We start from the raw sequence: 17,521 nt of genomic DNA on the forward strand, positions 1-17,521 counted from the left end.
GTTAAAAACCTGACTCCCTTAACATTGTTTAGGAAACATTGCTGTGATGTCATAATCTACCAAATCATAGTCTCACAACAAGTATATAATGAAACATGCCTCTGAAAAGTTTTCAGGTCAACTCTTAATGGCATGGAATTTAATAGGTTTTATGCTTTCATTCTCCCTTGTGTTGTTTTTTTAATAAGCATCAGCAAATGGGATATTAACAACCTGGGCTTTTGCAAATTAATATGTTTTAAGGGAATGTTTTTTTCTGGTCTTGGTAGTCTGTCCATTGTTGAAAAAATATAAGGTAAAGAGATTTTCTCTATCGTGAGGTAATAAAGGGGAATCGATAAGCGCTGACATGCTTTTTGTTTGCCCTGAACTGAGTTTTTGTAAGTGAAGTTTCATATTTTGGTGTACAAATATTGAAAGTCCTATTGGTGAGGAATTTTTTTGGTTTTCTTCCAGCCTGCCTCAACCCAGCTTCTCATTCCTACAGGTAAACTCAGACTTAGTCAAGATTGTCCTGGTTCTCAGTACCCAAAAGTATAGAGACCATGTCCAACATCAGAGATTTCTTTTGATCAATTTTGACCTGGCTGGTTTCAAATGGTTTGATAAACATCTTCCAGCTGCATATACAGTTTCTTATTCCTTTTACAAACTTGCATTGCAGAAACATCTATGTAACTCATCTCACTCTAAGAGCCCACATTACTGGCCTGTTCTTGATCCATTCGCTCTGAGAAACAAAAAGATATAAACCCATCCCTCTTAGTGACCTGAATGATCTCCTGCCTTCCTTAGGAAAAGAGCCTTCCCTCTGGGAGAAGTTGAACAATAACGTGCACAAATGCTGAGGGACCCCACACCAGCCTCCTATATTCATCAGTATATATTTTACAATTTCCTAAATAGTAAACAATTGCCAAGACATGTGAGCAGAATCAGTAACTAGAAAAAAAAGTCCAGGCTGCCTGTACCTTTACATACATTACTTCATCCATTTTGTCTTCATGCCTATGCATCTTCAGATTCACTTCTTTTGTATCGGTTTAATCTGTTCTGAAGGATGACTGTTTCTTTGAGAGGACTTTCCAAGAATCCCCAAAGTGAATTTTATGTGTGATACTACAGCCTAAATTTTGGTCAGTCTGTCCCAAAATTCCACCCAAATTTGACATAATTTGACATAACACAAGTGTTTTTATCGTAAACATTTTTGGCAATTTCTGGCCCTGGTTTGATTGATTGATTGACCTTTGCTGTGTAGAATGGTGGAAAGGACAAGGGTTTAAATTCAGATCATAACTTTTGCTACGCAGTTTCAAAATGACCTTGAGTAAATTATTTAGCCTGATATCCTCATCTGTTAGAAGACAGTTGTAAAGATTGAGTTTAACACTTAAAGTTCTTAATACCTGCTACCCAGTAGATGACACACTTGTTTTCTTCCCCTCTCTGAAACCTTGTGTAAAGACTTTTGATTAACTCCAGGTCCTTAAGGTCCACTGTATCAGGCACTTCTTTGCCTTTCAGCTGCATCCCATTCAGTTATTAGATAGACATTTATTCAGTGTTTGCTGATAGTGCCTGAGCTTACAGAGACATGCTCCTTGATTTCCACAGACTTACTGTTTATCTGTCTCCTAACCAATCACTTCCCTCCAGGGAACCTTTTTACTTACCCTTTCTTGAGCACACAATCCAGTTTTTACTCCCTGCCTTTTTTGTCTTGATGCATGTGTTTGTTCCACCTGAACTGCTATTTCTCTGCTTATCAGAAACCCCCTTCTGTGAAGATTTTCCTGGATCCTCTTCCACCAAAGTGGTAATACTTTTCTTTGCAGTCTTTCAGTACCTCTGGTGTTTTGCTTTAATATAGTATCTGTCCTGTTCTGATTTAGGTTGGGCTGACTATAAATAAACAAGTGGTGGTGTAGGGAATTACACCTTTTGCATTCATTTGAATACTCCCAGACCTTCTGGCATTATAGTGAATGTTCACTGATAATTTGTTGAATTAGTAATTGCATTACTAGTTACTCTAGATGCACAAAATTAAAGGTAAGGAGATCACAGCCCTCAGTTTGAAAACTGCTCAAACATCCAAGTTAATTAAACCACAAGGGACACCTACAGTTGCTATTTTTAGTAGAAAAAAAATCATTAATAAGCATTTAATGGAAAATACCAACCTAGCATATTGGAAGAGGGATAGCTCTTGAAATCTTGTCTTCTAGAGATTGCATCATCTGATAACCTAGAAATAATAGTTTTTAAACTATTTTTAGCTATTTAACCAAACAGGATTGTAAGGTATTATATGTAGCTAATATTTCCTTTTATAATCAAGTAAATGTAAGTAAAGTGTATTCCTGAGTTGTGTGAGCCATACTAGTAAATTATGGAACATGAGGAGTGGGGAATGGGAACCCCGGATGGATAGCCTGTTAGTCAAAAGTAAAGATAGCCTGGGATTTGTGACTGGCATTGGAAGTGGGATGGTCTTTTGGGATTGAGCCCTTTAACATGTGGGATCTGAGTTAACTCCAGGTAGATGTTGTCAGTTGAATTGTTGGACACCCACTTGGTGCCAGAGAATTGATGAATTGATTGGTGTTAGAGGAAACACTGTGCTCAGTTGCATTCACTGAACGTGATGTAAAATATCAGCAAAACGTGAACCAAAAAAACTTGTGTCTACAATTAAAGCTAGATTAAAATAATATGAGGTTAGAAATTCCAAGCCTAATTATGAATTTTGTGATCTCTGGCACAAAAAGCATTTGGTTTGGAAAAGTCTTAATTAAGCTCTGTTTGTGAAAACTTGTAGAATGTTCAAATGATTACTTTCCTCAGTTTCTCTGGTTCAACAAGTAGTAGGAATTAAAATATTTGGAATTTTTTAACTTATGCAAGTTCTAAAGTTGCATAAGTTCTTCTGATCTTTTATTCTTTAAAAGATCAGTATTTGAATTCCAGATGAATGCCAGCATTCAGTGATCTCAAGGCTGTGTCAGAGTTGGGTTTTTTTAATGTGGTAATATTTTATTTATTTGTTATTTATTAATGACCGCTTTATTTGAGATGTATCATACAGTTTACCCACATCATCGTGATCAATTTTAGAACATTTTCATCACCTGAAAAAGACACCCCTTAGCCTTTAGCCATCATTCCCCAAACCCCAATTCCCTGCCCTTACCCTATTCAGCCACTAATTTTACTTTCTTTCTGTGGATTTGCCTATTCTGGTCATTTCACGTAAATGGAATCATACAATACGTAGTCCTTTGTGAGTGGCTTCTTTCATTTAACGTGTTTTCTTAAAAAAAGAAAATTTTTTTTACATTTATTTATTTTTGAGAGACACAGAGAGACAGAGAACAAGTGGGGGAGGGGCAGAGAGAGAAGGAGACACAGAATCCGAAGCAGGCTCCGGGCTCTGAGTTGTCAGCACAGAGCCCGATGAGGGACTCGAACCAGCAAAACTCAAAAACCGTGAGATCATGATCTGAGCCAAAGTCTGATGCTTAACCGACTGAGCCACCCAGGTGCCCAGTCATTTTAACATGTTTTCAAAGTTCGTTCATGTTGTAGCATTTATCAGTACTGTCAAAAGTTCATTAAAAAAACAAGTAAATGGGGCGCCTGGGTGGCGCAGTCGGTTAAGCGTCCGACTTCAGCCAGGTCACGATCTCGCGGTCCGTGAGTTCGAGCCCCGCATCAGGCTCTGGGCTGATGGCTCAGAGCCTGGAGCCTGTTTCCGATTCTGTGTCTCCCTCTCTCTCTGCCCCTCCCCCGTTCATGCTCTGTCTCTCTCTGTCCCAAAAATAAATAAACGTTGGAAAAAAAAAATTTAAAAAAACAAGTAAAATCAATGAATCACTTAAGTAGAACTTAGTAAGAGTTTATTGCGCATACACCAAAAAGACAGTTTGTAAACTGGGAGCATTCAAACCAAAACATGAAATGAGGCTCAGATACTTGCAATATTGGAATTTTCTTAAAAACAATTGGTAACTGGTCACCCCTTATCAATTTGGGGGAACTATTTTGTTTATGATTTTTAAATTTTTTTTTCAACGTTTTTATTTATTTTTGGGACAGAGAGAGACAGAGCATGAACGGGGGAGGGGCAGAGAGAGAGGGAGACACAGAATCGGAAACAGGCTCCAGGCTCTGAGCCATCAGCCCAGAGCCTGACGCGGGGCTCGAACTCACGGACCGCAAGATCGTGACCTGGCTGAAGTCGGACGCTTAACCGACTGCGCCACCCAGGCGCCCCATGTTTATGATTTTTAGAAGTGACACAGGTCAAGTTAACTTCACCTGTCTTGCATAATAAGCTAAATTAAACTTTGCTTGTATGACTGCTCAGGGAGTTTTCAATACTGGTCACCATTTGTGTTTTATTTTAATAGCTCTTTATTCATTTTTATTGCCAGATATTCTATTGTATGAACGTACCACATTTTGTTTATTCATTTATCAGTTGATGGACATTGGGTTCTTCCACTTTTTGACCATATGTATAATGCTGTTGTGAAGATTCGTGCACAAGTCTGTGTATGGACATATGTTTTCATTTCTCTTGGATATACACCTAGGAGTAGAATTCCTGGGTCATATGATAACTTAATGTGTAATCTTTTAAGGAACTGCCAGACTGTTTTCCAAAGTGACTGCACCATTTTACTTTCCTACCAGCAGTGATTGAGAGTTCCAACTCTTCCACATCCAGTACTTACTATTGGTCTTTTACTGTGTCATCCTTGTGGCTGTGAAGTGGTATCTCATTGTGGTTTTGATTTACATTTCCCTAATGGGTCGTGAGTTGAACATTTTTTCATGTACTTACTGCTCATTTGTTCATCGTTTTTAGAGAAATGTCTATTCAGATCCTTTACCAGTTTTTAATTGGCTTTATATTTTTATCATTTAATTGCAAGAGTTCTTTATATATCTGTATCTAGATATAGATATATCTGTGTGAGAAAGTGATTTGCAAGGATTTTTTTCCCATTCTGTGGGTTATCTATGGCAGTACTTTTGACATCTAGGTTTCTTTGGCTTAAGGAGACTTCCAGGTTAGCAAAAGCCTACAAAGTGGGAGAGTGAGCAGACAATTCAGGGAGGCATAGCATCTCTGTGAGCAAAGAGAAATCTCCATCATCAAATTTTATTTATGTATTTTTCAGGTTTCTTTTTATGATATAAATTATAACAACCAATATAGCAAATAGAGCTAAAGGTGAATCTTTAGCTATCTCATGTGATAATATTTGCACAATACAAAGTATGAGTTACTTGTTGGCTGACTGCTCTTTATTTAGTACTTGCAGTATTGCCTCTAAAACTAATGAACCAGACTAACATAGAAGTCAGAATATCTGTTAGCTAGCTCCACTCCTTAGCCCTCAACCTCATCAAATAACCTACCCTCTATAACCTATAGATTTTTCTCATCTGTAAAATGAGGAAATTGAACAGAAAAATGGGCAAGTTGAACAGAATATTCTTTAAGGTTCTTTCCAGCTTTAGAATGTGACTATATGGTGCAGTAATACCTGTGACTTTCTTCTTCTTCCTTCCCTCCCTTGTTGAAAAATCTTAGGCCCCAGTATATCTTTTCCTGGAAAGGAATGGACTTAGATGAATTTGGCAAGTAAAAAAACAGGCACAGGTAGATACTCGGTATAGACATGATAGAATAGCCAGTGCCATCTGGGTGGGTTTGCTTATGGATTAGAAGAACATGGCCTGTGCATCATCAGTGAGGCAGAACTAAAGGATGAAATAATTTACACACCTGCTGTGGGTGTGGCTAGAGGTGAAGGGACCATGAGGAATGAGTCCTTGATTGTATCCGTGGAAGTTTTCAGAGATCACATTAGAGAAGAAGCAAGCTTTCAGAGGTTAGTTGTGTCCAAAGGTGAAATCAAAAGCTAGGCTATAACTAATAAGAAAAATAGGACCATAGGAAAAGAAACATCTGGAAGGGCCTATAAATCATGAGGTAAGTGTACTTTTGTTTCAGTCTTTTTCTGGAATGATATTTATTTATTTATTTATTTGAGAGAGAAAGAGTGTGTGTGTGTGTGTGTAAGCAGAGGAGAGAAAGAGAGAGTAGACACAAAATCTGAAGCAGGCTCCAGGCTCTGAACTGTCAGCACAGAGCCTGACATGGGGCTCAAACCCATGAACGGTGAGATCACGACCTGAGCCAAAGTTGGATGCCCAACTGACTGAGCCACCCAGGTGCCCCTCTGGAATGATTTTTATAAGTTTATCATTGGTCTCCAAGCTCAACTGAGATATTGGCCAAAAGTTCAGACATTGTAGATGGAGACAAGGAAATTTAAGACAGCTGTAAGCCAAGCTAGATATGGAAGAAGAGTAGGAGAAAGATCTCCAAGATTCAAGTCCATTTGCCAGTGTTTGGGAACTTTGAGTCCCACCAGCCAAGAAGAGTACTTAAAAGTTTTCTTGTATTTGACTGGTCTACATGATATTATTAATCAGACATTATTGTAAACAAAGCACATGTGAAAAGCAAAAAGTAGAATTCAGATTGGGAAAGAAAAACTTGGAGATTTAATTTTTGCCCTTCTCTCCTTTATGAATATGGGTCTTTGTTTCATTATAAAAATAATTCACCATACTCACTTAGAAAATATGGATATTTTGCCTTTAATGTCTTCTTAGAGTTCTTTAAGAAAACTATATTCCCTCAGGAAACTATTTGGTATAAACACAGAGTTTGAAATATATAAGGAACTTTCATAGTCTTAATGCTTTAATTTTAATCATTAAGGTAGTTCATGATGATAGCATATGAGCTATTGATATCTCAGTTACCTTAGTTGTTGAGCAAGAAACACTCCCAAAATTAAGAGAATTGATATGTTGGTCTAAAGACTGGCAAGTCCTCAGGTTTTGTTGTAGAATCCAGTTTAAGGCATAGTCTGTCACAACTGCATTCTATTTAGTATGACTATTGGACCTGTAATGTCCGGCTTCTTGAGCAGTTTCATCAGCCTAGAGTCACATGACAAGGCAGGGTCAACAAATAGCAAAATCTTAGAATGTGTCCAGATCATTTTTACAGATATGCTTCCTGGACTGGACATGCATCTACACTGGTTAAACAAAAGCACGATACTAGAGCAGATTTACTTCACAGTAACCTTAAAGGCCTACTGCCAGCAGAATGGGCAAAAGAAACATGATGTAGACTTACTGAAGAACAGCTTCAGGGCATGTGACACAGGGAATGCTGGGAAGCAACAGAAGTAAACTTGCAGCTATAAGATAGAGGGAGGTTTAGTTTGTGCCAAGGTATTAGGTGGCAAGGTATTATTAGACATAGGCCAGCCAAAAGCATTTATTTTTGTGTAACAGAATATCAACCCCTAGACTCGATTTGGACAACAATTTAATGAGTGGAGAGTATAGATCGCATAGGCAGCCTATTGAACAGGTATAAACCAGCATTTGTTCTTATGACTTAATTAGCGTGCTTTAAAAAAATCTTAAATGTAATTAAGCACAAAGCACGTTCACCTTTGTGTTGAGGAATAGACGAGTTCCATGTACAACCCTTCATAAGAAAACACATTTCTTTTCCTAAGAGGAATGGGGGAATTTGGAGTAACAAGAAGTTAACTCTTCAAATGAAGTTTACAAGTAGGATGGTAAAAGAGCTCTGAAGTCTGTACTGAACGGTGTGTCCAGTAGCTATTTGATGAAGCTTAAACAGTCCCAGCTCACCTCTGGGTATTGCTATTGATTCTCCATGTTCATGAGCACCAAATGAATCTAATTTATTTTAAAATACAAAATTAGATATAAAAAAACATGATCGATCAGTTGAAAATGTGATCAGATGTTCACCTGTTCTGATGCCTGGGATAATGTAGTCTTTTGTAACAAGACAGAAAGAGTCTGATTCATTAGAGAGTGCTAAACAGACACTGTTTCTTTATATATGAATTATGTCGATTCTTCTGTGTTTTTTAATGGAATGTTTCTTAACAGATTGAGTATTATACCAAATCTGGTAAAAATAGACTATTACACTATCGTGAAAGGGTAGTTTGGTATCTTAGTTATACTTCTGACATTTTTAGAGCATTTATGTAGTTAATTCAGTCAGCCTTTTAAGAAATAGAATATTTCCTTTTCAGGTACCTTATTCCATAACTTGAAATTAAGCCTGTGTTAAAAACTGTTCTATGCTTCCCTCTTACTTCCGTTTCTTCCCATTTGGGCCACAGACTTCTTTAGGGAGGAGGTGAGGGAGAGAAGTGAATTCTCACTTGAGCCAATAGAATTTAGAGTTATATAGTGTTTACCTATTTTGCGTAACACAGGCCCACCCACACACATTATGAAGTGCTTAAGTGAAAGAACACTGAGCAGGCTGCTATTCAATGTGTGATTCCAAGTGTAATTGGGAGATGCTTTAATACTATCTGGATTTTATCTTCTGCTGAGTGGGTTGTTTATCTAGCTTGTGGTGATAGCGATGGAATGAAGAGGTAGGTATTCTGTAGCTTAATATTAAGTGTCACGTCAGTGCTTCAGGTTTTAGGTAAGGTTGTAGTTGTAAGGAATGATTTGAATCATAATCAGATTGCTTATGTTTGATTTTTTCACATTCAGCTTTAAAAGTATGTTATATATGAATTACATTTCCTTCTGTCTTAGGGAAAAGGTTGAATAAATCTCAAGCTCCAAGGCTTTTGTGTCATTAGAGAGGCTTTACAAATGTTAATCTCACCTCCCATCAGTCCTACAGAAAAATAACTGCAGGTGTTTATTGCCCATTGACTGTTGGTCAACAGAAACCTGAAAACTCTTCATTTGTAATATTTTTCCAATCCAAGTATATAGTTTTTTACATGCTTTAGAACTTAATGTTGTCCATTGTTTTCTTTTGAATTATTAAATTTGAGAATTATGTTGCTCTCTGAAGAAAATTAGTTGGAAACCAGAATGATGGTGCTGTTATTGTACTTTGGTTAGCTATTGACAGCTTATTCAGAATCTTGTCTTTTGACCATAAATCTCCTCTTGAGATCCTCTCAAAGAGATGTAGGCCTTTGAGATAACTACAATTTACTATTTAGACATTCTTACAAGATAAGGAAAAATTGTAAAGATTTTTTAATATTGAGAGTCTTGCTTTTAAGGATTTTAAGTAATGTTTCTACCTTGAATGTTTTGTTGTTCCTCCTCTGATATGATAGGAAGAGATTTAATAATTTTAGATCTGATGATTGATGAGAGGGGGTGCTTTCTGCTATAAAATGAACAATCATAAGTTCCCCAGTATTCTTTTCTGAAGCATTGTGTTTTCATTTAAAAAAATGGTTATAATTGAGATTTTGTTTCTTTTTATAGGAAATTTATTAACAACGGAATCTGTTTGCTAGAATACTGACATGCTGCCCAGTAATGTGTGTTCATTTTTTATCAAATTTTCTAATTTGTTAGTGAGAGGGAGGTTTTTCTCTTGTACATGTATAAAATCAAAGTCAGTAACAAGAGAAAACTTGCAAATTAGGAAAAATTGATCATGATAATTTTATATAATTGGGGTATTTGTAATGTGATAATATAGCATTAATCAGTGTGGAGAGAGGAAATTTGTAGAAATACCTCAGCTATATGTATGTATCATTTTCCTAATGAAAAGAGTTAAATAGGAATGCCACACTTAGTGATTTAAAGTATTCACTCTGCTAAAAAATAGATGTTCTTAGCCTCCCACACACAATGTCTCTAAATTACTGCTATAAAAATTTATGGGGAAAACATGATTTGGTCAGAGAAAGATCAGCTGCTAGTTCTGAGAACTTTTCATGAGCCAGAAAGAAAACTAAAACTTACAAAATGAAACTTTTTTTGTTAGTGAGATTAATAATAGTTGTCATCCTTTAATAAAGATCTTTTTCTGGGGCGCCTGGGTGGCACAGTCGGTTAAGCGTCCGACTTCAGCCAGGTCACGATCTCACGGTCCGTGAGTTCGAGCCCCGCATCGGGCTCTGTGCTGACAGCTCAGAGCCTGGAGCTTGTTTCCGATTCTGTGTCTCCCTCTCTCTCTGCCCCTCCCCCGTTCATGCTCTGTCTCTCTCTGTCCCAAAAATAAATAAACGTTGAAAAAAAAATTAAAAAAAAAAAAAAGATCTTTTTCTGACTCTTAAATACTGAGAACAAACGGAGGGTTGATGGGGGGTGGGGGAAAGGGGAAAGTGGGTGATGGGCATTGAGGAGGGCACTGGGTGAACACTGGGTGTTGTATGGAAACCAATTTGACAATAATTTATATTTAATATAAAAAAATTAAAAAATAATGATCTCTTTCTATAGGTAGTTGACCTTAATGTTAAAACAATATTGGAGATGATTTGTAATTTGAATTTTCAACTACACTTTTCTTTTTCCAGTCCTTTTGAGTAGAACTTACAATGGAATTAGGAAACTATTAAAAGTTGAAATTAACTTCCCTATACGAGCAGGTAATATGTATACAAAATCCAACTGGACTTAGATGTACTATTTTTACCCTATTAAAAACCAAACATTTATACAACATTCAACCTTGAAACTAATTGCGATGATTTTTGAGGACTTCGTCTGTATTTCATTATTTCATAATGTCAAACTTACTTACAAAGAATAGATTGTAAACATTTGTTTAGATACTAAGAAATAAAGATAAATCTCTGAGAAAAATCTAAAGTGATGAAGCAGTATCACCATAAATTAACGAAGTATTAATAAGACCTACTTTGTATGCCTAACTAAATACATATTAGGTATTTTAGCAAGTACTTACATTTTTTTTTACTCTCACAGTTTTAATAATTTTAAGAGACCCAAAAGTCTATGACTTAAGTATACAGTGAGTGAACTGAGCAGATGGCCCAACATCCAAATCTCAAAGCAGCTTTGTTGTTCTTACTCAGTCCTAGTGACAAATTCTATGAAGTATGGAGAATATTGTCACCATTTTATTGGTAGAGAAAATGACGTGCTACAGAATAGCAGAATCATGTGCTACAGAATAGTAGATTTGAGAATTCATGAAGGACCTGGATCTAGCCCTCATGACTGTCCAGGGCCAGAGTTCTCAGGGTTCACCCTAGGCAGTCACAGCTTAGACCTTCACAAGTGTCTCCGCTAGTTTGAAGAAAACACTATCATAATGAAGTAATTAGTGAATAAGTCAGGAAAGTCCTTGACTTTGTAGCTTTTCAAGATTTTGTTTTAATGAAATATATCAGAATTATAGGTTGATGCTGCTTCTTCCTAACTCTTGCTCCCTTCTATTCCTTTTCATAAATTCTTTAAGACCAGGATTCATGTGTATAGGTGGACAGAACTCAAATTCAAATACTGTTAAAAGATGTCAGTTACATGTAAATGTCCATACATTAACTGAATTTACATGTATAACTGATTTAATCCCCAGAACAACCTTATGAGGAAGGAACTATTAATAAACCTTCACTTTATAGATAAGAAAATTAAATGTAAATGCATGAATTCAGGAACTATGGTATTATTGCATATACAAAGTGTTTTCTTTTTTTTTTTTATTTTCTTTTTATTTATTTATTTATTTATTTTAATTTTTTTTTAACGTTTATTTATTTTTGAGACAGAGAGAGACAGAGCATGAATGGGGGAGGGTCAGAGAGAGAGGGAGACACAGAATCTGAAACAGGCTCCAGGCTCTGAGCTGTCAGCACAGAGCCCGACGCGGGGCTCGAACTCACAGACCGTGAGATCATGACCTGAGCCGAAGTCGGACGCTTAACCGACCAAGCCACCCAGGCGCCCCTACAAAGTGTTTTCTTTAAAGCATATAAAAAGGATTTCTTTTAATGTTTATTTATTATTGAGAGAGGGACAGAGTGCGAGCAGGGGAAGGACAGAGAGAGAGGGAGGGAGATACAGAATCCAAAGCAGGCTCCAGGCTCTGAGCTGTCAGCACAGAGCTTGATGCAGGGATTGAACTCATGAAGTATGAGATCATGGTCTGAGCCAAAGTTGGATGCTTAACCGACTGAGCCACCCAGGCACCCCTCTTTAAAGCATTTTTTTTTTAAGTGTTTATTTATTTTTTTTTTCAACGTTTATTTATTTTTGGGACAGAGAGAGACAGAGCCTGAACGGGGGAGGGGCAGAGAGAGAGGGAGACACAGAATCGGAAACAGGCTCAAGGCTCTGAGCCATCAGCCCAGAGCCTGACGCGGGGCTCGAACTCACAGACCGCGAGATCGTGACCTGGCTGAAGTCGGACGCTTAACCGACTGCGCCACCCAGGCGCCCCTTAAGTGTTTATTTTTGAGAGAGAGAGTGCAAGTGAGAGAGCGCCAGTGGGGGAAGAGCAAAGAGAAAGAGAGACAGGATCTGAAGTGGGCTCTGTGCTGTCAGCACAAAGGCCGACATGGGACTTGAACTCACAAACCATGAGGTTGTGACCTGAGCTGAAGTCGGATGCTAAGCTGACCAAGCCACCAAGGGCCCCCAAAATGTTTTCTAATAAAGCCACCTACAACATTAATAGTAAAGTTGCCCTTCTGTGCATAGCTTTTTTTTTTTTTTTTTTTTTTTTTTTAAGAAAAATCCATGAAATATCGTCCTGCAAAATTCTGGTCAGTGTGGGGATGGGTCATTTTGGTTCTGGTATCACTCAGTCCGTCGAGTGGCCACACTTGTATAGTAACAACTTTCTTGAGCAAGGGGGCTGTGGATGGGCAGTTTCATATCAGAGAAAGAACTTGAGACCTGGGAGGCGCTATGACTTGACAGGACCAGCACACAGCTTAGATACATTGCACCTTTAGGTTGGGAGAAGGCTGAAAGGAGGCAAAGTTTGAATCTTGAATTCGTCTTTTAATGCCTTTTACTAAATTAAAGGGCTATTTTGTGCGTTCTATTTTTGTGTCTTTTTTACTTTTTATTTTGAAGTAACTTTAACCTTACTGAAAAATTGGAAAAATACTTCAAGTTTACATACACCCTTTACTCAGCTTCCTCCAATGTAAACAGTGTATGTAACCAGATTGTATTTATCAAAACCAGGAAATTTACACTGATACAATACTATTAACTAAACTATAGCCCATATTCAAATTTAACCAGTTTTCCACTAATATCCTTTTTCTGTTCCTGGATCCAGTTCATGATCCCATGTCCGAGATAGTTATTGCATCTCCTTAACCTTTTCCAGCCTGGGAGTTTCTCAGTCTTTGTCTTTTATGACTTTGGCACTTTGAGTGAGTACTGATAGTTATTTTGTGGAAATACTGTCTGTCAATTTGGGTTGGTCTGATGTTTTCTGGTAATTAGATTAAGGTTATACATTTTTTTGGCAACATACCATGGAAAGAAGTGATGTGTCCTTGGTGCATCATAATCAAGGGATACATGATCTCAAAATGTCTTATTATGGATAATGTTATCCTTGATCACTTGGTTAAAATGGAGTCTGTCAGGTTTTCCCCACTATGAAGTTTCTGTTTTCTCCTGTATAAGTAATAAATGTCTTAGGGGAGATATTTTGAGACCATTGTTGTTGGTTTTTTTAAATGGATACAACTTGGTCAGCGTTTCAAGAAAAATAAAGACTAGAGGAACCCAGAAATATCTAGGAGTAGTTTAACTGTCCAAAATAATTATTACTTAATACTCTTTTTGGAAGAGCCCACAACCTGCAGAAGATTAATATGGTTTACTCCTAAAGATTAAAAAGATGACTGTGGAGGGGCACCTGGGTGGCTCAGTCGGTTAAGTGTCCCAACTTCAGCTCAGGTCATGATCTCGCCATCCGTGAGTTTGGGCCCCGCGTCGAGCTCTGTGCTGACAGCTCAGAGCCTGGAGCCTGTTTCAGATTCTGTGTCTCCCTCTCTCTCTGCCCCTCCCCCACTCAGGCTCTGTCTCTGAAAAATGAATAAACCTTAAAAAAAAAAAAAAAAGATGACCATGGACTCATTGTTGCATTTTTTAATGGTTGGGAAAGTGGTTGGGAAAAATCCACTTTATTCATTTTTTTGCCATGTTTAAATTTTACCCAAGGGACTTTTAAATACAGCTTTAAACAATTGATTGAATTGCTGAGAAAATTAAAATGGCTAGTCAGTATTGTAGTTTATTTCCATGTTAGGACAGTAGAATTAATGTAAGCTTTGTTTAATATTTTATAGTAGGAAGAGTTGGGGGGTTTTCTTGTGTGTTGTTTGGTTTCCCATTGCAGTTCTCTCCCGTGTACCCACCACCCACGTATAGTTTTAAACTCAGTTATTTCAGCAGTTCCAGAGAACTAGCTAGAGTTTGAGTTGTAACAACCTTAGTTTTCTTATCTATAAAATAAGGGTTGTGGGGCGCCTGGGTTGCGCAGTCGGTTAAGCGTCCGACTTCAGCCAGGTCACGATCTCGCGGTCCGTGAGTTCGAGCCTCGCATCAGGCTCTGGGCTGATGGCTCAGAGCCTGGAGCCTGTTTCTGATTCTGTGTCTCCCTCTCTCTCTGCCCCTCCCCCGTTCATGCTCTGTCTCTCTCTGTCCCAAAAATAAATAAACGTTGAAAAATAAAAAATAAAAAAAAATAAATAAAATAAAATAAGGGTTGTAATAGTTCCTACCTCATAAGTTTGTTCTGAGGATTAAATCAGTTAATACATGTAAAGTGCTTAGGACAGTGCTTGGCACAGGGACAGAACCCAGTAAGTGTTAGCCACTATGAAAAAAAAAAAAAAGGTAGCATAAGCATGAGTTGACTGCCAGTGTTGGGTGCTGACTTTAGAAAATGATTGAATTTTCCATGAGTATACTTTTATCCGATGTTTTTGTTCCAAATAGCTGTCAAATCCCACTGAATTTGCTGTTTTCTGCAGACTTTTGTTCAGGACTTTAGTGGTTAAACCTAGGGGAATTTCTAGTCTTGGTTTCTGAGAAGCATATTATCATTTTTGGAACTTTGGTAATCTGAAAGGGTCGCATACAGGCCAAGTATGGGCAGGAACAGTACAAATGTTTGAGACCTTAGTTGTGTCTTTTTAAAATACGTTTCTACGTATAGGAGATTAAGTGATCATCGAGGTCAGCCAGTCAGGAATACTGCCTTACAGTTTTTTCTTGCTTGTCCCTTTTTAGGGAGTACATGAAGGCGCTTGCCTATAAGCTATCTTGACACTTCTAATACATGTTTTTCTTCCTGGTGGTACCAGGGATTTGCTCTGGTGTAATACCCTGCTTTTCACCTGAGGTTACTTTCTCCCTTTTCCTTTTTTAAACAACCATACAAAGTCCATTTCATTTACTGAAGTTTTTATTGTTCATTGCTACCAGGAAACGGGATTGACAAATTAAGTGAGCAGTAAGGAAGTGACAAAGTTATTCAACAGTCTCAAAAAACACTAGTCATAGTTGTTACTAGTCTATACTGGAGTGTAATTTGTTTAGTTTATCTTACCCAGCTATACTTTCTAGTCTCTCTCCTAAATGGTCCCATAATAGTGCCTTTTATTCTTATGTAGGAATTAGCCCCCACCTCCCAATCTTGGGTGGGATTTGATTGGTGGTGTCAGAAAACCCAGATAATTTATAGGAGCCACAGTCTCTCCATTTATAAAATGGGGACAAATGATTATACTTGACATAGGTGTGATAGAAATTAAATGAGTTAATGTGTGTTGTATTAACATCCGGGTTTCAGTTCTAGCTTTGCCAGATATTACCTGTTTGACCTTGAACCCAGTCATTGGCCTTTCTGACTGACACACTCAGTTCCCTTATCTGGCAAATGGAGTTAATAAGACTTTGCTACCTAATTCACAGGGCTATTGTGAGGGTCAAGTAAAATAATCTTATGTGAAAGCACTTTGCTAATTAACATTCTGTGCCAGTGCAAGATAGACTTTAATCCAAGGTTGATTCACATTGACACCCCTTTTGATTTAAAAAGATTTCCCCATGCTTTCCAAAGCTTGCTTTTAATTTCTCTAGATATGGTTCCCCTAGGTCAGAAAGATAATTGCTTATCTGGCCTTCACAGATTAGCCTTTCTCTAAATGTCAGACTACCCAGCACTGGCCTCTAAAACTACTTCTGTGGCCACCCCAACTTCAGTCCCTTTCCTTCAACTACTTGAGAGAGGTTGCTACAATATTAGAATATTTTAAATACACAGAAATATTAATAATTAATCATCAAGGTAAGATGATAGTTCTTTAGTTTTCACTTCCAGCCACTCTTATCGACCCTAATAAAATACTGAAACTGCAGCTACCTTCTAAGCCATTGCCTTCACTAACACAAGGCTTGGTAATAATCCTTTAAGACATCAGTATGATGATGTAAGAAAGCAAATATTTATTAAATATCTTACTTTGTGCCAAGCACTATGCCAAAATAGGGGAAATCCCCCTCCTAAAACAAATTGTCCTCCTCAATTTGAGATTCGAACAGTGGTTCTCATAGGGTGAGGGGGTGGGAAGGAGAGTAAGAGGTGGGGGGAGGGTAGGAAGGTGGGACATTTTTGATCATTGCAACTAGGAATGCTACTGGCATGTAGAGGGTGTAAAGGCCAGGTATTACAGAACCTCCTGTGGTGAACAGGCCAGCCACCCACAATGTCAAAATATCAGTAGTGCCAAGGTTGGGAAACCCTAGTTAAGAGGAGCAAATACTGTCTGTGGGAAAGATGTTAACTGCTTTCCCATCAGGATGAAAATAATGTTATCCCTGTAGGTGGTAGAATATCAGCATGTCATTTGGCTGTCCTAACAGGGAAGACTTGGGTGTTTGCACATGGGGTGCCCTGTATCTTGGGAAGCAGAACATGGGCTTTACTTCCTCCATTGCTGTATTAAAAGTAAAAAGTCACTGACAGGCAGTAGTAACCTCATACTCCATTGTTTCTTTTTTCTTTCCTTTTATGGATGAATGCTGTTTATTAATCCTGCCGATTGTAAAAGAAGGAATAAGATGATTAGAGTTTCACTCATCAAGAAACTGCTATAAATTCACCTCCCTTCAATCATCAGCTTAATTGGTTTCATAAAATGGCTCCATCACAAATATACCAAAACAGTTCTGTTTGAGTCATCCTTTTGAAATCAACCAAAGGGGAACTCTAGTATAGCAGAGAATCTGTTTCATTAGAGACAATATACGCAATCCACATTATGTTTTTCACCATAAAGAAGCATTTCATGTTTTAAAACATTTTCCTTTTTCTTTTTTTTTTTCTCAGCCGTCTTTATGCCTACTCATTTCCCCTTCAAAATAGAAGTGTTCAGAAGATTATGTAAACATCTACCTAAGATTGGTTTTGTTTTTTGCTTAGTGTTTGTTTTGCTTTGTATTTTTTCAGGGCAGGAATTTTGTGTTTGTGTTTAGTAGGTAGTAAGCAAAAGTCTGTGTGCAATGTAGATAATAAAAGAAAAAATGTGTAATGTTGAGAAGGCAACCTGAACAAAAAAGATTGATTTCCCAGTTTTCCTTCTTTTTTTTT

At 37.6% G+C, this 17,521-nt stretch overlaps 1 protein-coding gene across 2 annotated transcripts in view; it reads left to right on the top strand.

Moving 5' to 3' along the window:
- PELI1 (pellino E3 ubiquitin protein ligase 1) overlaps positions 1-17,521 on the top strand; it is a 62,797-nt gene that overhangs the window by 21,076 nt on the left and 24,200 nt on the right. Inside the window, exon 1 of one of the 2 annotated variants that reach the window (XM_040458273.1) lies at positions 5,235-6,010. The exons of the other annotated variant lie outside the window; for it this stretch is intronic. The gene's annotated coding sequence lies outside the window, so the exon portion shown is untranslated. Of the gene's footprint in view, positions 1-5,234; positions 6,011-17,521 lie in introns of those variants that run through there. 2 annotated transcript variants of the gene reach the window in all.

The sequence above is a fragment of the Herpailurus yagouaroundi genome, unplaced genomic scaffold (genome assembly GCF_014898765.1).
Source record: "Herpailurus yagouaroundi ecotype Mexico unplaced genomic scaffold, PumYag 221, whole genome shotgun sequence".
NCBI classification, from domain to species: Eukaryota; Metazoa; Chordata; class Mammalia; order Carnivora; family Felidae; genus Herpailurus; species Herpailurus yagouaroundi.